This window comes from Oncorhynchus masou, unplaced genomic scaffold (assembly GCF_036934945.1).
Source record: "Oncorhynchus masou masou isolate Uvic2021 unplaced genomic scaffold, UVic_Omas_1.1 unplaced_scaffold_4177, whole genome shotgun sequence".
Lineage (NCBI taxonomy): Eukaryota > Metazoa > Chordata > Actinopteri > Salmoniformes > Salmonidae > Oncorhynchus > Oncorhynchus masou.
The window spans coordinates 1-23605 of record NW_027010574.1 but is presented as its reverse complement, the minus strand read 5'-3'; the positions used below and the strand labels follow the sequence as shown (position 1 = coordinate 23605).

General features: G+C 49.5%; 1 pseudogene; it reads left to right on the top strand.

Annotated features, from left to right (window-relative positions):
* The first annotated feature begins 1173 nt into the window (after positions 1 to 1173).
* LOC135534928 (stimulated by retinoic acid gene 8 protein homolog) lies at positions 1174 to 21707 on the top strand (annotated as a pseudogene).
* Positions 21708 to 23605: the final 1898 nt, after the last annotated feature.

Sequence of the window (23605 nt, the reverse complement as noted above, 5' to 3'; positions counted from 1 at the left end):
ATCTCTCTCTCTCTCCCCATCACCCTCTCTCTCCCATCCCTCTCTCTCTCTCCCCATCACCCTCTCTCTCTCTCTCCCCATCACCCTCTCTCTCTCCCATCCCTATCTCTCTCTCTCTCCCCATCACCCTATCTCTCTCTCCCCATCACCCTCTCTCTCTCCCATCCCTATCTATCTCTCCCCATCACCCTCTCTCTCTCCCATCCCTATCTCTTTCTCCCCATCACCCTCTCTCTCTCCCATCCCTATCTCTCTCCCCATCACCCTCTCTCTCTCCCATCCCTATCTATCTCTCTCCCCATCACCCTCTCTCTCTCCCATCCCTATCTATCTCTTTCTCCCCATCACCCTCTCTCTCTCCCATCCCTATCTATCTCTTTCTCCCCATCACCCTCTCTCTCTCCCATCCCTATCTATCTCTTTCTCCCCATCACACTCTCTCTCTCCCATCCCTATCTATCTCTTTCTCCCCATCACCCTCTCTCTCTCCCATCCCTATCTATCTCTCTCCCCATCACCCTCTCTCTCTCCCATCCCTATCTATCTCTTTCTCCCCATCACCCTCTCTCTCTCCCATCCCTATCTATCTCTTTCTCCCCATCACCCTCTCTCTCTCCCATCCCTATCTATCTCTTTCTCCCCATCACCCTCTCTCTCTCCCATCCCTATCTATCTCTCCCCATCACCCTCTCTCTCTCCCCATCACCCTCTCTCTCTCCCATCCCTATCTATCTCTCCCCATCACCCTCTCTCTCTCCCATCCCTATCTATCTCTCCCCATCACCCTCTCTCTCTCCCATCCCTATCTATCTCTCCCCATCACCCTCTCTCTCTCCCATCCCTATCTATCTCTCCCCATCACCCTCTCTCTCTCCCATCCCTATCTATCTCTCCCCATCACCCTCTCTCTCTCCCATCCCTATCTCTCTCTCTTTCTCCCCATCACCCTCTCTCTCTCTCCCCATCACCCTCTCTCTCTCCCATCCCTATCTCTCTCTTTCTCCCCATCACCCTCTCTCTCTCCCATCCCTATCTATCTCTTTCTCCCCATCACCCTCTCTCTCTCCCATCCCTATCTATCTCTTTCTCCCCATCACCCTCTCTCTCTCCCATCCCTATCTATCTCTCCCCAATCACCCTCTCTCTCTCCCCCATCTCTCTATTTCTCCCCAGGTACTTGTTGTTCTACAGACAGACACTGGAGAAGTTGGTTTGTAGCGGTGTGCTGAGCCCGGGACAGACTGGTCTGGCTGTAGTATCTGAAGCTATCTCAGGCCTGTGGGATAGCTTCTCTCCAGAGCGCCGGGCAGCCTAATACCAGACCTGTCCCCCCAGCAGAGCACCCTGGGCTGGGAAGGGCCGGCAGAGACACCCCCTAATCCTGTTCCAGACACCCACCTCCACCTCACGCTCCCAGCCCTCCACTCAGGCAAACAGACAGGGAGCCTCTTCTCCTTCTAGCTATGAAGAGGTGGGTACAGCTTTCCTTAATCAATTATTTAATCAATTATAATGAATTATTTTATTGATTACTGGATTTTAATTGATTTGGCCAAGTGGCGCGGCGGTCTAAGGCATTGCATCTCAGTGCTAGAGGCGTCACTACAGACCCTGGTTCGATCCCCAGCCCGTTTTCTTGAAGATCACTCCGAGACCCAAACGCTGCAGCTCTGTCGGCCATTGACTTGTCGTTTCCACCAGCCATCCAAACACCGCTGTCATCAAATGGACTCATGGTAGCTACTAGTTCTGACTGAGCTCAATCGTCATGAAACGCAAATACAGCGATGAGTTTCTCTCTCTTAGTTTCACACAAACGTTGAGAAATAAACGGGAGCGCCCACAAGTGGAAGTGCTTAGTAATGAGTCTCTGAAAACCAACTAATTAATCAAACGACACGTCCTGATCAAACACAGCGTGACGGTAAACCCAGGGAGGTCTTTCAGAGCAGGATGCTTCTGGGAAACAGTGCTTCTGGGAAACAGTGCTTCTGGGAAACAGTGGTTCTGGGAAACAGTGGTTCTGGGAAACTGTCCTTCTGGGAAACTGTCCTTCTGGGAAACAGTCCTTCTGGAAACAGTGATTCGACAGTGGAACAGTGAGTCAGCTAGCAAGGCGTTGTTGTCATTTTCTAACAGGTGATGATCAGCAGACATAAGGGAGTAACTAACTAACCTTCATAGTAGTAGATGTTTCTCTTTCTAACAATCCCCTGACCTTGTACACAGCTAATAGCTAACAATCCCCTGGCCTTGTACACGGCTAATAGCTAACATTCCCCTGGCCTTGTACACAGCTAATAGCTAACAATCCCCTGGCCTTGTACACAGCTAATAGCTAACAATCCCCTGGCCTTGTACACAGCTAATAGCTAACAATCCCCTGGCCTTGTACACAGCTAATAGCTAACAATACCCTGGCCTTGTACACAGCTAATAGCTAACATTCCCCTGGCCTTGTACACAGCTAATAGCTAACAATCCCCTGGCCTTGTACACAGCTAATAGCTAACATTCCCCTGGCCTTGTACACAGCTAATAGCTAACATTCCCCTGGCCTTGTACACAGCTAATAGCTAACAATCCCCTGGCCTTGTACACAGCTAATAGCTAACGTTAGCCAAACAAGCTATCTACTGATAGTACAACACTAACTAACAGTACTGATGAAGATGAAAAATGATCAGGCCTACTGTAAATAACTTACTGTAGAAATGATCAGGCCTACTGTAAATAACTTACTGTAGAAATTACCAGGCCTACTGTAAATAACTTACTGTAGAAATTACCAGGCCTACTGTAAATAACTTACTGTAGAAATTATTTTTTTTTAATTATTTTTTGATGTAATCCCACTCACACAGTTCTAAGTTGTTCATCTACAACAGGAAGTGGCCTCCTGTCTGACTGAGAACCCACTCACACAGTTCTGGGTTGTTCATCTCCCAACAGGAAGTGGCCTCTGCCTGACTGAGAACCCACTCACACAGTTCTGGGTTGTTCATCTCCAACAGGAAGTGGCCTCCTGTCTGACTGAGAACCCACTCACACAGTTCTGGGTTGTTCATCTCCCAACAGGAAGTGGCCTCTGCCTGACTGAGAACCCACTCACACAGTTCTGGGTTGTTCATCTCCAACAGGAAGTGGCCTCCTGTCTGACTGAGAACCCACTTACACAGTTCTGGGTTGTTCATCTCCAACAGGAAGTGGCCTCCTGTCTGACTGAGAACCCACTCGCACAGTTCTGGGTTGTTCATCTCCAACAGGAAGTGGCCTCCTGTCTGCCTGAGGAAGCAGTAGATGTTCTGGTCCAGGTTGGCACCATGTACCCGTGTCAGTCCGGGTTTTCAACGCATCACCTCTGAGTCTAAAACTGAGCCCAGAATAGACGTGCTTGTTGAAAACGTCAACCTGTGGGATTTCATCAATCGGTTTATTCATGTTCAGAATAAAATAAATATTGTATTTTTAACAGCACCAGTTCCAACTTAGACGGATAAAAGAGTGTTTTTAACGAGGCGCAATGCTGCCCTACCAAGCAACAAGGCGGTAACTGCTCGTTTGGTCTAAAATGAGTTCATGTCATGTTTTGCTACATTAAATACCAGTTTAATCATGTGGACAAGTGTCCTGCCTCATATTTTGGTCAGGAGAAAATGAAAATGTTAACAGTAACTGGATGACGATGAAACCGAAGGTAAATTAAAGGCCATTTTTCTCAGTTTCACGCTATGAGAAGTTACTGCCTTTTTGCTTGGTAGGGCAGAATTAAACATGATTAGGTATTTAAATGGATATTTTATGGCATCATTATTCTTTGTTTTTGTCTATATTGCATTTAGACATAAGGGTAAAGAAATTGACCAATATTTACGTATAGTTGCATATTTCCGTGCGCTTGGGTCCCAGGAAAACACCGAATTTCTAATTTGGGTCACAGGCTGAAAAAAGAGCCCCTGGGTCAGGGGTCACACCGTCTCACAGCCTCCTCCACTTCCCTATGGAGAGGTCAGAGGTCACACCGTCTCACAGCCTCCTCCACTTCCCTATGGAGAGGTCAGGGGTCACACCGTCTCACAGCCTCCTCTCCTTCCCTATGGAGAGGTCAGAGGTCACACCGTCTCACAGCCTCCTCTCCTTCCCTATGGAGAGGTCAGAGGTCACACCGTCTCACAGCCTCCTCTCCTTCCCTATGGAGAGGTCAGGGGTCACACCGTCTCACAGCCTCCTCTCCTTCCTATGGAGAGGTCAGAGGTCACACCGTCTCACAGCCTCCTCTCCTTCCCTATGGAGAGGTCAGGGGTCACACGGTCTCACAGCCTCCTCTCCTTCCCTATGGAGAGGTCAGGGGTCACACCGTCTCACAGCCTCCTCTCCTTCCCTATGGAGAGGTCAGAGGTCACACCGTCTCACAGCCTCCTCTCCTTCCCTATGGAGAGGTCAGAGGTCACACCGTCTCACAGCCTCCTCTCCTTCCCTATGGAGAGGTCAGAGGTCATAGTGATAGATGGAAGATAGTGATGGATGGAAGACAGACAGTCAGTCATACCCCTGGAGAAATGGGACAGAGACCCCATAGTGATGGAAGACAGACAGACAGTCATACCCCTGGAGAAATGGGACAGAGACCCCATAGTGATGGAAGACAGACAGTCAGTCATACCCCTGGAGAAATGGGACAGAGACCCCATAGTGATGGAAGACAGACAGACAGTCATACCCCTGGAGAAATGGGACAGAGACCCCATAGTGATGGAAGACAGTCAGTCATACCCCTGGAGAAATGGGACAGAGACCCCATAGTGATGGAAGGCTGACAGTCAGTCATACCCCTGGAGAAATGGGACAGAGACCCCATAGTGATGGAAGACAGTCAGTCATACCCCTGGAGAAATGGGACAGAGACCCCATAGTGATGGAAGACAGTCAGTCAGTCATACCCCTGGAGAAATGGGACAGAGACCCCGTAGTGATGGATGGAAGACAGACAGTCAGTCATACCCCTGGAGAAATGGGACAGAGACCCCATAGTGATGGAAGACAGTCAGTCATACCCCTGGATAAATGGGACAGAGACCCCATAGTGATGGAAGGCAGTCAGTCATACCCCTGGAGAAATGGGACAGAGACCCCATAGTGATGGAAGACAGTCAGTCATACCCCTGGATAAATGGGACAGAGACCCCATAGTGATGGAAGACAGTCAGTCATACCCCTGGAGAAATGGGACAGAGACCCCATAGTGATGGAAGGCAGTCAGTCATACCCCTGGAGAAATGGGACAGAGACCCCATAGTGATGGAAGACAGTCAGTCATACCCCTGGAGAAATGGGACAGAGACCCCATAGTGATGGAAGGCAGTCAGTCATACCCCTGGATAAATGGGACAGAGACCCCATAGTGATGGAAGACAGTCAGCCATACCCCTGGAGAAATGGGACAGAGACCCCATAGTGATGGAAGACAGTCAGTCATACCCCTGGAGAAATGGGACAGAGACCCCATAGTGATGGAAGACAGTCAGTCATACCCCTGGAGAAATGGGACAGAGACCCCATAGTGATGGAAGACAGTCAGTCATACCCTGGAGAAATGGGACAGAGACCCCATAGTGATGGAAGACACCCCATAGTGATGGATGGAAGACAGACAGTCAGTCATACCCCTGGAGAAATGGGACAGAGACCCCATAGTGATGGATGGAAGACAGACAGTCAGTCATACCCCTGGATAAATGGGACAGAGACCCCATAGTGATGGAAGACAGTCAGTCATACCCCTGGAGAAATGGGACAGAGACCCCATAGTGATGGAAGACAGTCAGTCAGTCATACCCCTGGAGAAATGGGACAGAGACCCCATAGTGATGGATGGAAGACAGACAGTCAGTCATACCCCTGGAGAAATGGGACAGAGACCCCATAGTGATGGAAGGCTGACAGACAGTCAGTCATACCCCTGGAGAAATGGGACAGAGACCCCATAGTGATGGAAGACAGTCAGTCATACCCCTGGAGAAATGGGACAGAGACCCCATAGTGATGGAAGACAGACAGTCAGTCATACCCCTGGAGAAATGGGACAGAGACCCCATAGTGATGGATGGAAGACAGACAGTCAGTCATACCCCTGGAGAAATGGGACAGAGACCCCATAGTGATGGATGGAAGACAGACAGTCAGTCATACCCCTGGAGAAATGGGACAGAGACCCCATAGTGATGGATGGAAGACAGACAGTCAGTCATACCCCTGGAGAAATGGGACAGAGACCCCATAGTGATGGATGGAAGACAGACAGTCAGTCATACCCCTGGAGAAATGGGACAGAGACCCCATAGTGATGGATGGAAGACAGACAGTCAGTCATACCCTGGAGAAATGGGACAGAGACCCCATAGTGATGGATGGAAGACAGACAGACAGTCATACCCCTGGAGAAATGGGACAGAGACCCCATAGTGATGGATGGAAGACAGACAGTCAGTCATACCCCTGGAGAAATGGGACAGAGACCCCATAGTGATGGATGGAAGACAGACAGTCAGTCATACCCCTGGAGAAATGGGACAGAGACCCCATAGTGATGGGAGACAGACAGTCAGTCATACCCCTGGAGAAATGGGACAGAGACCCCATAGTGATGGAAGACAGACAGTCAGTCATACCCCTGGAGAAATGGGACAGAGACCCCATAGTGATGGGAGACAGACAGTCAGTCATACCCCTGGAGAAATGGGACAGAGACCCCATAGTGATGGAAGACAGACAGTCAGTCATACCCTGGAGAAATGGGACAGAGACCCCATAGTGATGGAAGACAGACAGTCAGTCATACCCCTGGAGAAATGGGACAGAGACCCCATAGTGATGGATGGAAGACAGACAGACAGTCATACCCCTGGAGAAATGGGACAGAGACCCCATAGTGATGGATGGAAGACAGACAGTCAGTCATACCCCTGGAGAAATGGGACAGAGACCCCATAGTGATGGATGGAAGACAGACAGTCAGTCATACCCCTGGAGAAATGGGACAGAGACCCCATAGTGATGGAAGGCTGACAGTCAGTCATACCCCTGGAGAAATGGGACAGAGACCCCATAGTGATGGATGGAAGACAGACAGTCAGTCATACCCCTGGAGAAATGGGACAGAGACCCCATAGTAATGGATGGAAGACAGACAGTCAGTCATACCCCTGGAGAAATGGGACAGAGACCCCATAGTGATGGATGGAAGACAGACAGTCAGTCATACCCCTGGAGAAATGGGACAGAGACCCCATAGTGATGGAAGACAGACAGTCAGTCATACCCCTGGAGAAATGGGACAGAGACCCCATAGTGATGGATGGAAGACATACAGTCAGTCATACCCCTGGAGAAATGGGACAGAGACCCCACAGTGATGGATGGAAGACAGACAGTCAGTCATACCCTGGAGAAATGGGACAGAGACCCCATAGTGATGGAAGACAGACAGTCAGTCATACCCCTGGAGAAATGGGACAGAGACCCCATAGTGATGGAAGACAGACAGTCAGTCATACCCCCTGGAGAAATGGGACAGAGACCCCATAGTGATGGATGGAAGACAGACAGTCAGTCATACCCCTGGAGAAATGGGACAGAGACCCCATAGTGATGGATGGAAGACAGACAGTCAGTCATACCCCTGGAGAAATGGGACAGAGACCCCATAGTGATGGATGGAAGACAGACAGTCAGTCATACCCCTGGAGAAATGGGACAGAGACCCCATAGTGATGGAAGACAGACAGTCAGTCATACCCCTGGAGAAATGGGACAGAGACCCCATAGTGATGGATGGAAGACAGACAGTCAGTCATACCCTGGAGAAATGGGACAGAGACCCCATAGTGATGGATGGAAGACAGACAGTCAGTCATACCCCTGGAGAAATGGGACAGAGACCCCATAGTGATGGATGGAAGACAGACAGTCAGTCATACCCCTGGAGAAATGGGACAGAGACCCCATAGTGATGGATGGAAGACAGACAGTCAGTCATACCCCTGGAGAAATGGGACAGAGACCCCATAGTGATGGATGGAAGACAGACAGTCAGTCATACCCCTGGAGAAATGGGACAGAGACCCCATAGTGATGGAAGACAGACAGTCAGTCATACCCCTGGAGAAATGGGACAGAGACCCCATAGTGATGGAAGACAGACAGTCAGTCATACCCCTGGAGAAATGGGACAGAGACCCCATAGTGATGGATGGAAGACAGACAGTCAGTCATACCCCTGGAGAAATGGGACAGAGACCCCATAGTGATGGAAGACAGACAGTCAGTCATACCCCTGGAGAAATGGGACAGAGACCCCATAGTGATGGATGGAAGACAGACAGTCAGTCATACCCCTGGAGAAATGGGACAGAGACCCCATAGTGATGGAAGACAGACAGTCAGTCATACCCCTGGAGAAATGGGACAGAGACCCCATAGTGATGGATGGAAGACAAACAGTCAGTCATACTCCTGGAGAAATGGGACAGAGACCCCATAGTGATGGAAGACAGACAGTCAGTCATACCCCTGGAGAAATGGGACAGAGACCCCATAGTGATGGAAGACAGACAGACAGTCATACCCCTGGAGAAATGGGACAGAGACCCCATAGTGATGGATGGAAGACAGACAGTCAGTCATACCCCTGGAGAAATGGGACAGAGACCCCATAGTGATGGATGGAAGACATACAGTCAGTCATACCCCTGGAGAAATGGGACAGAGACCCCACAGTGATGGATGGATGGAAGACAGACAGTCAGTCATACCCCTGGAGAAATGGGACAGAGACCCCATAGTGATGGAAGACAGACAGTCAGTCATACCCCTGGAGAAATGGGACAGAGACCCCATAGTGATGGAAGACAGACAGACAGTCAGTCATACCCCTGGAGAAATGGGACAGAGACCCCATAGTGATGGATGGAAGACAGACAGTCAGTCATACCCCTGGAGAAATGGGACAGAGACCCCATAGTGATGGAAGACAGACAGACAGTCAGTCATACCCCTGGAGAAATGGGACAGAGACCCCATAGTGATGGAAGACAGACAGTCAGTCATACCCCTGGAGAAATGGGACAGAGACCCCATAGTGATGGATGGAAGACAGACAGTCAGTCATACCCCTGGAGAAATGGGACAGAGACCCCATAGTGATGGATGGAAGACAGACAGTCAGTCATACCCTGGAGAAATGGGACAGAGACCCCATAGTGATGGATGGAAGACAGACAGTCAGTCATACCCCTGGAGAAATGGGACAGAGACCCCATAGTGATGGAAGACAGACAGTCAGTTATATCCCTGGAGAAATGGGACAGAGACCACATAGTGATGGATGGAAGACAGACAGTCAGTCATACCCCTGGAGAAATGGGACAGAGACCCCATAGTGATGGAAGGCTGACAGACAGTCAGTCATACCCCTGGAGAAATGGGACAGAGACCCCATAGTGATGGATGGAAGACAGACAGTCAGTCATACCCCTGGAGAAATGGGACAGAGACCCCATAGTGATGGAAGACAGTCAGTCATACCCCTGGAGAAATGGGACAGAGACCCCATAGTGATGGAAGACAGACAGTCATACCCCTGGAGAAATGGGACAGAGACCCCATAGTGATGGAAGACAGACAGTCAGTCATACCCCTGGAGAAATGGGACAGAGACCCCATAGTGATGGAAGACAGACAGACAGTCAGTCATACCCCTGGAGAAATGGGACAGAGACCCCATAGTGATGGAAGGCTGACAGACAGTCAGTCATACCCCTGGAGAAATGGGACAGAGACCCCATAGTGATGGAAGACAGACAGTCAGTCATACCCCTGGAGAAATGGGACAGAGACCCCACAGTGATGGATGGAAGACAGACAGTCAGTCATACCCCTGGAGAAATGGGACAGAGACCCCATAGTGATGGAAGACAGACAGTCAGTCATACCCCTGGAGAAATGGGACAGAGACCCCATAGTGATGGAAGACAGACAGTCAGTCATACCCCTGGAGAAATGGGACAGAGACCCCATAGTGATGGAAGACAGACAGTCAGTCATACCCCTGGAGAAATGGGACAGAGACCCCATAGTGATGGAAGACAGACAGTCAGTCATACCCCTGGAGAAATGGGACAGAGACCCCATAGTGATGGAAGACAGACAGTCAGTCATACCCCTGGAGAAATGGGACAGAGACCCCATAGTGATGGATGGAAGACAGACAGTCAGTCATACCCCTGGAGAAATGGGACAGAGACCCCATAGTGATGGATGGGAGACAAACAGTCATACCCCTGGATAAATGGGACAGAGACCCCAAAGTGATGGATGGAAGACAGTCAGTCATACCCCTGGAGAAATGGGACAGAGACCCCATAGTGATGGATGGAAGACAGACAGTCAGTCATACCCCTGGAGAAATGGGACAGAGACCCCATAGTGATGGAAGACAGTCAGTCATACCCCTGGAGAAATGGGACAGAGACCCCATAGTGATGGAAGGCTGACAGACAGTCAGTCATACCCCTGGAGAAATGGGACAGAGACCCCATAGTGATGGAAGACAGACAGTCAGTCATACCCCTGGAGAAATGGGACAGAGACCCCATAGTGATGGAAGACAGTCAGTCATACCCCTGGAGAAATGGGACAGAGACCCCATAGTGATGGAAGGCTGACAGACAGTCAGTCATACCCCTGGAGAAATGGGACAGAGACCCCATAGTGATGGATGGAAGACAGACAGTCAGTCATACCCCTGGAGAAATGGGACAGAGACCCCATAGTGATGGATGGAAGACAGACAGTCAGTCATACCCCTGGAGAAATGGGACAGAGACCCCATAGTGATGGAAGACAGACAGTCAGTCATACCCCTGGAGAAATGGGACAGAGACCCCATAGTGATGGAAGACAGACAGTCAGTCATACCCCTGGAGAAATGGGACAGAGACCCCATAGTAATGGATGGAAGACAGACAGTCAGTCATACCCCTGGAGAAATGGGACAGAGACCCCATAGTGATGGATGGAAGACAGACAGTCAGTCATACCCCTGGAGAAATGGGACAGAGACCCCATAGTGATGGAAGACAGACAGTCAGTCATACCCCTGGAGAAATGGGACAGAGACCCCATAGTGATGGATGGAAGACATACAGTCAGTCATACCCCTGGAGAAATGGGACAGAGACCCCACAGTGATGGATGGAAGACAGACAGTCAGTCATACCCCTGGAGAAATGGGACAGAGACCCCATAGTGATGGAAGACAGACAGTCAGTCATACCCCTGGAGAAATGGGACAGAGACCCCATAGTGATGGAAGACAGACAGTCAGTCATACCCCTGGAGAAATGGGACAGAGACCCCATAGTGATGGATGGAAGACAGACAGTCAGTCATACCCTGGAGAAATGGGACAGAGACCCCATAGTGATGGATGGAAGACAGACAGTCAGTCATACCCCTGGAGAAATGGGACAGAGACCCCATAGTGATGGATGGAAGACAGACAGTCAGTCATACCCTGGAGAAATGGGACAGAGACCCCATAGTGATGGAAGACAGACAGTCAGTCATACCCCTGGAGAAATGGGACAGAGACCCCATAGTGATGGATGGAAGACAGACAGTCAGTCATACCCCTGGAGAAATGGGACAGAGACCCCATAGTGATGGATGGAAGACAGACAGTCAGTCATACCCCTGGAGAAATGGGACAGAGACCCCATAGTGATGGATGGAAGACAGACAGTCAGTCATACCCCTGGAGAAATGGGACAGAGACCCCATAGTGATGGATGGAAGACAGACAGTCAGTCATACCCCTGGAGAAATGGGACAGAGACCCCATAGTGATGGATGGAAGACAGACAGTCAGTCATACCCCTGGAGAAATGGGACAGAGACCCCATAGTGATGGATGGAAGACAGACAGTCAGTCATACCCCTGGAGAAATGGGACAGAGACCCCATAGTGATGGAAGACAGACAGTCAGTCATACCCCTGGAGAAATGGGACAGAGACCCCATAGTGATGGATGGAAGACAGACAGTCAGTCATACCCCTGGAGAAATGGGACAGAGACCCCATAGTGATGGAAGACAGACAGTCAGTCATACCCCTGGAGAAATGGGACAGAGACCCCATAGTGATGGATGGAAGACAGACAGTCAGTCATACCCCTGGAGAAATGGGACAGAGACCCCATAGTGATGGAAGACAGACAGTCAGTCATACCCCTGGAGAAATGGGACAGAGACCCCATAGTGATGGATGGAAGACATACAGTCAGTCATACCCCTGGAGAAATGGGACAGAGACCCCACAGTGATGGATGGATGGAAGACAGACAGTCAGTCATACCCCTGGAGAAATGGGACAGAGACCCCATAGTGATGGATGGAAGACATACAGTCAGTCATACCCCTGGAGAAATGGGACAGAGACCCCACAGTGATGGATGGAAGACAGACAGTCAGTCATACCCCTGGAGAAATGGGACAGAGACCCCATAGTGATGGAAGACAGACAGTCAGTCATACCCCTGGAGAAATGGGACAGAGACCCCATAGTGATGGAAGACAGACAGACAGTCAGTCATACCCCTGGAGAAATGGGACAGAGACCCCATAGTGATGGATGGAAGACAGACAGTCAGTCATACCCTGGAGAAATGGGACAGAGACCCCATAGTGATGGATGGAAGACAGACAGTCAGTCATACCCCTGGAGAAATGGGACAGAGACCCCATAGTGATGGAAGACAGACAGTCAGTCATACCCCTGGAGAAATGGGACAGAGACCCCATAGTGATGGATGGAAGACAGACAGTCAGTCATACCCTGGAGAAATGGGACAGAGACCCCATAGTGATGGATGGAAGACAGACAGTCAGTCATACCCCTGGAGAAATGGGACAGAGACCCCATAGTGATGGATGGAAGACAGACAGTCAGTCATACCCCTGGAGAAATGGGACAGAGACCCCATAGTGATGGATGGAAGACAGACAGTCAGTCATACCCCTGGAGAAATGGGACAGAGACCCCATAGTGATGGATGGAAGACAGACAGTCAGTCATACCCCTGGAGAAATGGGACAGAGACCCCATAGTGATGGAAGACAGACAGTCAGTCATACCCTGGAGAAATGGGACAGAGACCCCATAGTGATGGAAGACAGACAGACAGTCAGTCATACCCTGGAGAAATGGGACAGAGACCCCATAGTGATGGATGGAAGACAGACAGTCAGTCATACCCCTGGAGAAATGGGACAGAGACCCCATAGTGATGGATGGAAGACAGACAGTCAGTCATACCCCTGGAGAAATGGGACAGAGACCCCATAGTGATGGAAGACAGACAGTCAGTCATACCCCTGGAGAAATGGGACAGAGACCCCATAGTGATGGATGGAAGACAGACAGTCAGTCATACCCCTGGAGAAATGGGACAGAGACCCCATAGTGATGGATGGAAGACAGACAGTCAGTCATACCCCTGGAGAAATGGGACAGAGACCCCATAGTGATGGATGGAAGACAGACAGTCAGTCATACCCCTGGAGAAATGGGACAGAGACCCCATAGTGATGGAAGGCTGACAGTCAGTCTTCCCCCCTAGAGAAATGGGACAGAGACCCCATAGTGATGGATGGAAGACAGACAGTCAGTCATACCCCTGGAGAAATGGGACAGAGACCCCATAGTGATGGATGGAAGACAGACAGTCATACCCCTGGAGAAATGGGACAGAGACCCCATAGTGATGGATGGAAGACAGTCAGTCAGTCATACCCCTGGAGAAATGGGACAGAGACCCCATAGTGATGGAAGGCAGTCAGTCATACCCCTGGAGAAATGGGACAGAGACCCCATAGTGATGGAAGACAGACAGTCAGTCATACCCTGGAGAAATGGGACAGAGACCCCATAGTGATGGATGGAAGACAGACAGTCAGTCATACCCCTGGAGAAATGGGACAGAGACCCCATAGTGATGGATGGAAGACAGACAGTCAGTCATACCCCTGGAGAAATGGGACAGAGACCCCATAGTGATGGAAGACAGACAGTCAGTCATACCCCTGGAGAAATGGGACAGAGACCCCATAGTGATGGAAGACAGTCAGTCATACCCCTGGAGAAATGGGACAGAGACCCCATAGTGATGGATGGAAGACAGATCTACAGCTTGTAGTTTCCTCTTGTTTCAGCCATGTTGTTGCAACCGTTCCAGAATGTTGTTTGTTTGTTTGTTGTCAGGACCTGCTTCAGGATGCCTATGATGTGGTGAAGAAAGAGATGGACTCCACTTCAGACCACAGGTAGATTCACATAGTTCTTTACGCTGATTTAATTACACAGCTGGCAATACAGTACGATGTCATCTGGAATCACCTAGAATGGTGTCCTTCAGGGTCATCACATATCAATCAATCAAATCAAATGTATTTATATAGCCCTTCGTACATCAGCTGATGTCTCAAAGTGCTGTACAGAAACCCAGCCTAAAACCCCCCAAACAGCAAGCAATGCAGGTGTAGAAGCACGGTGGCTAGGAAAAACTCCCTAGAAAGGCCAAAACCTAGGAAGAAACCTAGAGAGGAACCAGGCTATGTGGGGGGGGGGCAGTCCTCTTCTGGCTGTGCCGGGTGGAGATTATAAACCTAGAGAGGAACCAGGCTATGGGGTGGCCAGTCCTCTTCTGGCTGTGCCGGGTAGAGATTATAAACCTAGAGAGGAACCAGGCTATGTGGGGTGGCCAGTCCTCTTCTGGCTGTGCCGGGTAGAGATTAGAAACCTAGAGAGGAACCAGGCTATGTGGGGTGGCCAGTCCTCTTCTGGCTGTGCCGGGTGGAGATTAGAAACCTATAGAGGAACCAGGCTATGTGGGGTGGCCAGTCCTCTTCTGGCTGTGCCGGTGGAGATTAGAAACCTATAGAGGAACCAGGCTATGTGGGGTGGCCAGTCCTCTTCTGGCTGTGCCGGGTGGAGATTATAACAGAACATGGCCAAGATGTTCAAATGTTCATAAATGACCAGCATGGTCGAATAATAATAAGGCAGAACAGTTGAAACTGGAGCAGCAGCACGGCCAGGTGGACTGGGGACAGCAAGGAGTCATCATGTCAGGTAGTCCTGAGGCATGGTCCTAGGGCTCAGGTCCTCCGAGAGAGAGAAAGAAAGAGAGAAAGAGAGAATTAGAGAGAGCACATGTTGGGTGGCCAGTCCTCTTCTGGCTGTGCCGGGTGGAGATTATAACAGAACATGGCCAAGATGTTCAAATGTTCATAAATGACCAGCAGAGAGAGGGCAGGTCTCAGAACAGTGCAGGTCTCAGAACAGGGCAGGTATCAGAACAGGGCAGGTCTCAGAACAGGGCAGGTCTCAGAACAGGGCAGGTATCAGAACAGGGCAGGTATCAGAACAGGGCAGGTATCAGAACAGTGCAGGTCTCAGAACAGGGCAGGTCTCAGAACAGGGCAGGTATCAGAACAGGGCAGGTCTCAGAACAGGGCAGGTCTCAGAACAGTGCAGGTCTCAGAACAGGGCAGGTATCAGAACAGGGCAGGTATCAGAACAGGGCAGGTATCAGAACAGGGCAGGTCTCAGAACAGGGCAGGTCTCAGAACAGGGCAGGTCTCAGAACAGAACAGGTCTCAACATGTTAGTGGTAAGGCAGGGGAGAGCGGGAGGGATGAGGAAAGAGAGAAGAGATAGAGACGAGTAGGGAGAGGAGGGAGAGAGAGGGCAGAGAGAGAAAGAGACAGGGTAGAGGAGAGAGGGGGAGAAGAGAGAGAGAGAGAGACAGGGTAGAGGAGACAGAGAGACAGGGTAGAGGAGAGGAGAGAGAGACAGGGTAGAGGAGAGGAGAGAGAGACAGACAGGGTAGAGGAGAGAAGAGAGAGTAGAGGAGAGAGAGAGAGTAGAGGAGAGAGAGAGAGAGTAGAGGGGAGAGAGAGAGAGTAGAGGAGAGAGAGATGGTAAAGGTGGTGGCTTTGGAGCAGCTCATTAAGAATTCACTTATAATTAGGTCTCCCTCAACAAAGGACTGGGCCCTGACGGGCCCTGGATAACACACACAGACATACACACACTCCCTGTTCACAGAAACCGATGCACTGGCAGGGAACGTGGTTCACAGGAAGTCCCTCTGCCTCCATCTTCCCATTGGAGGAGAAGGTCAGAGGGGAGGGACCTCCTGGCTTTCTCATCCAATGGGATTTAATAAGAAGGCGAGGAGAAAGGACTCAAGGAGTATGTTCTTTGAGATTGTCCCAATGCTCTCTCTCTTAATAATCACCTTCTCTACTCAGTCTCTTTTCCCTGCTCCTCTGTCCTCTGATGGACTGCAGGACTGGTGTTGACTCATTACCAACCACTTGTCTCTGTGTGTCTCCAGTCCTGTCTGCTCCTCTGTCCTCTGATGGACTGGAGGACTGGTGTTGACTCATTACCAACCACTTGTCTCTGTGTGTCTCCAGTCCTGTCTGCTCCTCTGTCCTCTGATGGACTGGAGGACTGGTGTTGACTCATTACCAACCACTTGTCTCTGTGTGTCTCCAGTCCTGTCTGCTCCTCTGTCCTCTGATGGACTGGAGGACTGGTGTTGACTCATTACCAACCACTTGTCTCTGTGTGTCTCCAGTCCTGTCTGCTCCTCTGTCCTCTGATGGACTGGAGGACTGGTGTTGACTCATTACCAACCACTTGTCTCTGTGTGTCTCCAGTCCTGTCTGCTCCTCTGTCCTCTGATGGACTGGAGGACTGGTGTTGACTCATTACCAACCACTTGTCTCTGTGTGTCTCCAGTCCTGTCTGCTCCTCTGTCCTCTGATAGACTGGAGGACTGGTGTTGACTCATTACCAACCACTCCTCTGTCCTCTGATGGACTGGAGGACTGGTGCTGACTCATTACCAACCACTTGTCTCTGTGTGTCTCCAGTCCTGTCTGCTCCTCTGTCCTCTGATGGACTGGAGGACTGGTGTTGACTCATTACCAACCACTTGTCTCTGTGTGTCTCCAGTCCTGTCTGCTCCTCTGTCCTCTGATGGACTGGAGGACTGGTGTTGACTCATTACCAACCACTTGTCTCTGTGTGTCTCCAGTCCTGTCTGCTCCTCTGTCCTCTGATGGACTGCAGGACTGGTGTTGACTCATTACCAACCACTTGTCTCTGTGTGTCTCCAGTCCTGTCTGCTCCTCTGTCCTCTGATGGACTGGAGGACTGGTGTTGACTCATTACCAACCACTTGTCTCTGTGTGTCTCCAGTCCTGTCCTGGCCTCTCCTCAGTGTGGGGACTTTGACAAGTTCCGGGAGATCTATAAGGACATCATGTGTTTCGTCAAGACTCAGATGGTGGAGAAACCAGAATATAACCAGGTATGGTAGGAACCAGAACATAACCAGGTATGGTAGGAACCAGAACATAACCAGGTATGGTAGGAACCAGAACATAGCCAGGTATGGTAGAAACCAGAACATAACCAGGTATGGTAGGAACCAGAACATAACCAGGTATGGTAGGAACCAGAATATAACCAGGTATGGTAGGAACCAGAACATAGCCAGGTATGGTAGAAACCAGAACATAACCAGGTATGGTAGGAACCAGAACATAACCAGGTATGGTAGGAACCAGAACATAACCAGGTATGGTAGGAACCAGAATATAACCAGGTATGGTAGGAACCAGAACATAACCAGGTATGGTAGGAACCAGAACATAACCAGGTATGGTAGGAACCAGAATATAACCAGGTATGGTAGGAACCAGAACATAACCAGAACATAACCAGGTATGGTAGGAACCAGAACATAACCAGGTATGGTCCGTATAGGACCTGTCTGTCTGTCCTCCAGGTAACAGGTTCTCTCTCCCTATAGGACCTGTCTGTCTGTCCTCCAGGTAACAGGTTCTCTCTCCGTATAGGACCTGTCTGTCTGTCCTCCAGGTAACAGGTTCTCTCTCCCTATAGGACCTGTCTGTCTGTCCTCCAGGTAACAGGTTCTCTCTCCCTGTAGGACCTGTCTGTCTGTCCTCCAGGTAACAGGTTCTCTCTCCGTATAGGACCTGTCTGTCTGTCCTCCAGGTAACAGGTTCTCTCTCCGTATAGGACCTGTCTGTCTGCCTGTCTGTCTGTCCTCCAGGTAACAGGTTCTCCCCCTATAGGACCTGTCTGTCTGTCTGTCCTCCAGGTAACAGGTTCTCTCTCCCTATAGGACCTGTCTGTCTGTCTGTCCTCCAGGTAACAGGTTCTCTCTCCCTATAGGACCTGTCTGTCTGTCCTCCAGGTAACAGGTTCTCTCCCCCTATAGGACCTGTCTGTCTGTCTGTCCTCCAGGTAACAGGTTCTCTCTCCCTATAGGACCTGTCTGTCTGTCCTCCAGGTAACAGGTTCTCTCCCTATAGGACCTGTCTATCTGTCCTCCAGGTAACAGGTTCTCTCTCCCTATAGGACCTGTCTGTCTGTCCTCCAGGTAACAGGTTCTCTCCCCTATAGGACCTGTCTGTCTGTCCTCCAGGTAACAGGTTCTCTCTCCCTATAGGACCTGTCTGTCTGTCCTCCAGGTAACAGGTTCTCTCTCCGTATAGGACCTGTCTGTCTGTCTGTCCTCCAGATAACAGGTTCTCTCTCCCTATAGGACCTGTCTGTCTGTCCTCCAGGTAACAGGTTCTCTCTCCGTATAGGACCTGTCTGTCTGTCCTCCAGATAACAGGTTCTCTCTCCCTATAGGACCTGTCTGTCCTCCAGGTAACAGGTTCTCTCTCCGTATAGGACCTGTCTGTCTGTCTGTCCTCCAGGTAACAGGTTCTCTCTCCCTATAGGACCTGTCTGTCTGTCCTCCAGGTAACAGGTTCTCTCTCCGTATAGGACCTGTCTGTCTGTCCTCCAGGTAACAGGTTCTCTCTCCGTATAGGACCTGTCTGTCTGTCCTCCAGGTAACAGGTTCTCTCTCCCTATAGGACCTGTCTGTCTGTCTGTCTGTCTGTCCTCCAGGTAACAGGTTCTCTCTCCCTATAGGACCTGTCTGTCTGTCCTCCAGGTAACAGGTTCTCTCTCCGTGTAGGACCTGTCTGTCTGTCCTCCAGGTAACAGGTTCTCTCTCCCTATAGGACCTGTCTGTCTGTCCTCCAGGTAACAGGTTCTCTCTCCGTATAGGACCTGTCTGTCTGTCCTCCAAGTAACAGGTTCTCTCTCCGTATAGGACCTGTCTGTCTGTCCTCCAGGTAACAGGTTCTCTCCCCTATAGGACCTGTCTGTCTGTCCTCCAGGTAACAGGTTCTCTCTCCGTATAGGACCTGTCTGTCTGTCTGTCCTCCAGGTAACAGGTTCTCTCCCCCTCTATAGGACCTGTCTGTCTGTCCTCCAGGTAACAGGTTCTCTCCCCCTATAGGACCTGTCTGTCTGTCTGTCCTCCAGGTAACAGGTTCTCTCTCCCTATAGGACCTGTCTGTCTGTCCTCCAGGTAACAGGTTCTCTCTCCGTATAGGACCTGTCTGTCTGTCTGTCTGTCCTCCAGGTAACAGGTTCTCTCTCCCTATAGGACCTGTCTGTCTGTCCTCCAGGTAACAGGTTCTCTCTCCCTATAGGACCTGTCTGTCTGTCCTCCAGGTAACAGGTTCTCTCTCCCTATAGGACCTGTCTGTCTGTCCTCCAGGTAACAGGTTCTCTCTCCCTGTAGGACCTGTCTGTCTGTCTGTCCTCCAGGTAACAGGTTCTCTCCCCCTGTAGGACCTGTCTGTCTGTCTGTCCTCCAGGTAACAGGTTCTCTCCCCCTATAGGACCTGTCTGTCTGTCCTCCAGGTAACAGGTTCTCTCTCCGTATAGGACCTGTCTGTCTGTCCTCCAGGTAACAGGTTCTCTCTCCCTATAGGACCTGTCTGTCTGTCCTCCAGGTAACAGGTTCTCTCTCCCTATAGGACCTGTCTGTCTGTCTTCCAGATAACAGGTTCTCTCTCCCTATAGGACCTGTCTGTCCTCCAGGTAACAGGTTCTCTCCGTATAGGACCTGTCTGTCTGTCCTCCAGGTAACAGGTTCTCTCTCCCTGTAGGACCTGTCTGTCTGTCCTCCAGGTAACAGGTTCTCTCTCCGTATAGGACCTGTCTGTCTGTCCTCCAGGTAACAGGTTCTCTCTCCGTATAGGACCTGTCTGTCTGTCTGTCCTCCAGGTAACAGGTTCTCTCTCCCTATAGGACCTGTCTGTCTGTCCTCCAGGTAACAGGTTCTCTCTCCCTATAGGACCTGTCTGTCTGTCTGTCCTCCAGGTAACAGGTTCTCTCTCCCTGTCTGTCTGTCTGTCTGTCCTCCAGATAACAGGTTCTCTCTCTGTACCTGTCTGTCTGTCTGTCTGTCCTCCAGATAACAGGTTCTCTCTCCCTATAGGACCTGTCTGTCTGTCCTCCAGGTAACAGGTTCTCTCCCTATAGGACCTGTCTGTCTGTCCTCCAGGTAACAGGTTCTCTCTCCGTATAGGACCTGTCTGTCTGTCTGTCCTCCCTCCAGGTAACAGGTTCTCTCCCTATAGGACCTGTCTGTCTGTCTGTCCTCCAGGTAACAGGTTCTCTCTCCCTATAGGACCTGTCTGTCTGTCCTCCAGGTAACAGGTTCTCTCTCCGTATAGGACCTGTCTGTCTGTCCTCCAGGTAACAGGTTCTCTCTCCGTATAGGACCTGTCTGTCTGTCTGTCCTCCAGGTAACAGGTTCTCTCTCCCTATAGGACCTGTCTGTCTGTCCTCCAGGTAACAGGTTCTCTCTCCCTGTAGGACGTGTGTCTGTCTGTCTGTCTGTCCTCCAGGTAACAGGTTCTCTCTCCGTATAGGACCTGTCTGTCTGTCTGTCCTCCAGGTAACAGGTTCTCTCTCCGTATAGGACCTGTCTGTCTGTCCTCCAGGTAACAGGTTCTCCCTGTAGGACGTGTGTCTGTCCTCCAGGTAACAGGTTCTCTCTCCCTATAGGACCTGTCTGTCTGTCCTCCAGGTAACAGGTTCTCTCCCTGTAGGACGTGTGTCTGTCCTCCAGGTAACAGGTTCTCTCTCCCTATAGGACCTGTCTGTCTGTCCTCCAGGTAACAGGTTCTCTCCCGTGATAGGACCTGTCTGTCTGTCCTCCAGGTAACAGGTTCTCTCTCCGTATAGGACCTGTCTGTCTGTCCTCCAGGTAACAGGTTCTCTCTCCCTATAGGACCTGTCTGTCTGTCCTCCAGGTAACAGGTTCTCTCTCCGTATAGGACCTGTCTGTCTGTCCTCCAGGTAACAGGTTCTCTCTCCCTATAGGACCTGTCTGTCTGTCTGTCCTCCAGGTAACAGGTTCTCTCCCCTATAGGACCTGTCTGTCTGTCCTCCAGGTAACAGGTTCTCTCTCCGTATAGGACCTGTCTGTCTGTCCTCCAGGTAACAGGTTCTCTCTCCGTATAGGACCTGTCTGTCTGTCCTCCAGGTAACAGGTTCTCTCCCCCTATAGGACCTGTCTGTCTGTCCTCCAGGTAACAGGTTCTCTCCCCCTGTAGGACGTGTGTCTGTCTGTCTGTCTGTCCTCCAGGTAACAGGTTCTCTCTCCCTGTAGGACGTGTGTCTGTCTGCTACGAGGGACCACGAGGAGATCTTTCTCCAGTGCTCCGAGTCCTTCGACAGTGAGGACATGTGAATCACAGGAGGCTGCTGGCGGGGAGGACGGCTCATAGAAATGTCCAGAAACGAAGCAAACACCGGAAACCATGGAAACCATGTGTGATGTATTTAATACTTCTCCAGTCATTACCCACAAGCCTGTTCTCCCTCAATTAACCTGTTCACCAACTTCCTGTTTTCTGGGACCAATCAGAATGTGTTTGATATATTTAATACCGTTCCACTGATTCAGCTCCAGTCATTACCCACAAGCCTTTTCTCCCCACTAACCTGTTAACCAACTTCCTGTCATGTGCAGACACCTATTAGTTGAACAAGTGTTTGTTCCTGGTGACATGATTGTGTTTGCTTTGTTATGGACTTGATAAATGATCACGTTTGGGGGATTTGTTTTTATAAATGTTCAGCTTTTCTACCTGTTTATTGTTACAGACGTGTTATAATCTGGTTAGAGTAACATGTGTTATAATCTGTGTTATAATCTGTTATAATCTGTTAGAGTAACATGTTATAATCTGGTTAAAGTAACATGTTATAATCTGGTTAGAGTAACGTGTTATAATCTGGTTAGAGTAACATGTTATAATCTGGTTAGAGTAACATGTTATAATCTGGTTAGAGTAACATGTGTTATAATCTGGTTAGAGTAACGTGTTATAAACTGGTTAGAGTAACATGTTATAATCTGGTTAGAGTAACATGTTATAATCTGGTTAGAGTAACATGTGTTTTATAATCTAGTTAGAGTAACATGTTATAATCTGGTTAGAGTAACATGTTATAATCTAGTAGAGTAACATGTTATAATCTGGTTAGAGTAACATGTTATAATCTGGTTAGAGTAACATGTTATAATCTGGTTAGAGTAACATGTGTTATAATCTGGTTAGAGTAACATGTTATAACGCTTAGAGTAACATGTGTTATAATCTGGTTAGAGTAACGTGTTATAATCTGGTTAGAGTAACGTGTTATAATCTGGTTAGAGTAACATGTGTTATAATCTGGTTAGAGTAACATGTTATAATCTGGTTAGAGTAACATGTGTTATAATCTGGTTAGAGTAACGTGTTATAATCTGGTTAGAGTAACGTGTTATAAACTGGTTAGAGTAACGTGTTATAATCTGGTTAGAGTAACGTGTTATAATCTGGTTAGAGTAACGTGTTATAATCTGGTTAGAGTAACGTGTTATAATCTGGTTAGAGTAACATGTTATAATCTGGTTAGAGTAACATGTTATAATCTGGTTAGAGTAGCATGTGTTATAATCTGACATTCATGTTTTTATGTGATGTGTTATAAACTGGTTCAGAGGCAAATCATTCATCAGTTTGTATTTGATGATCATTGTTCAGCCTTTTTAATCCATGAAGAATCAGCATTTCGTCCAGCCAGTCTTTCTCTGTGTATTAAACCTCAGGGAGGGATGGTGGTCTCACAGTGTCCAGCAGCGGTGCCCAAACTAAGGGTCGCGACCCCATGTGGGGACGCCTGATGTGAAACGAGGTTGCAAACGAGAATTTCCAAAAATCCTGAAAATAAAATTTAAAAAATAAAACACATTTTTTTAAATATCGCCTTTGTATCTTTGTAATGTGGTTAACCTTAAAAATGTAAATGAACATGATTAAATTCTAAAAAGATCAAATTCAACCAGAGTGGCCCTTAATTCGTGGGGGAAAAGGCTTTTCTGAATGATTCTAGTGTTGCCTTTCGAGCTGCTATGCAATACCCATAAAACCTAGCGGTCAAACAGGGAAATGGTTCCAATCGTTTTTCCACCATTCATCTTTATGGAACCCCTGGTCTTCAGGCTTCTGAGCCTCCTGGTCACTGGTTGCATTCTAGAAATACAGATCACGTGTGTCAGTGTCTGGATGAGTCTGTCTGTCTGGCTGGCTCCAGCCCCAG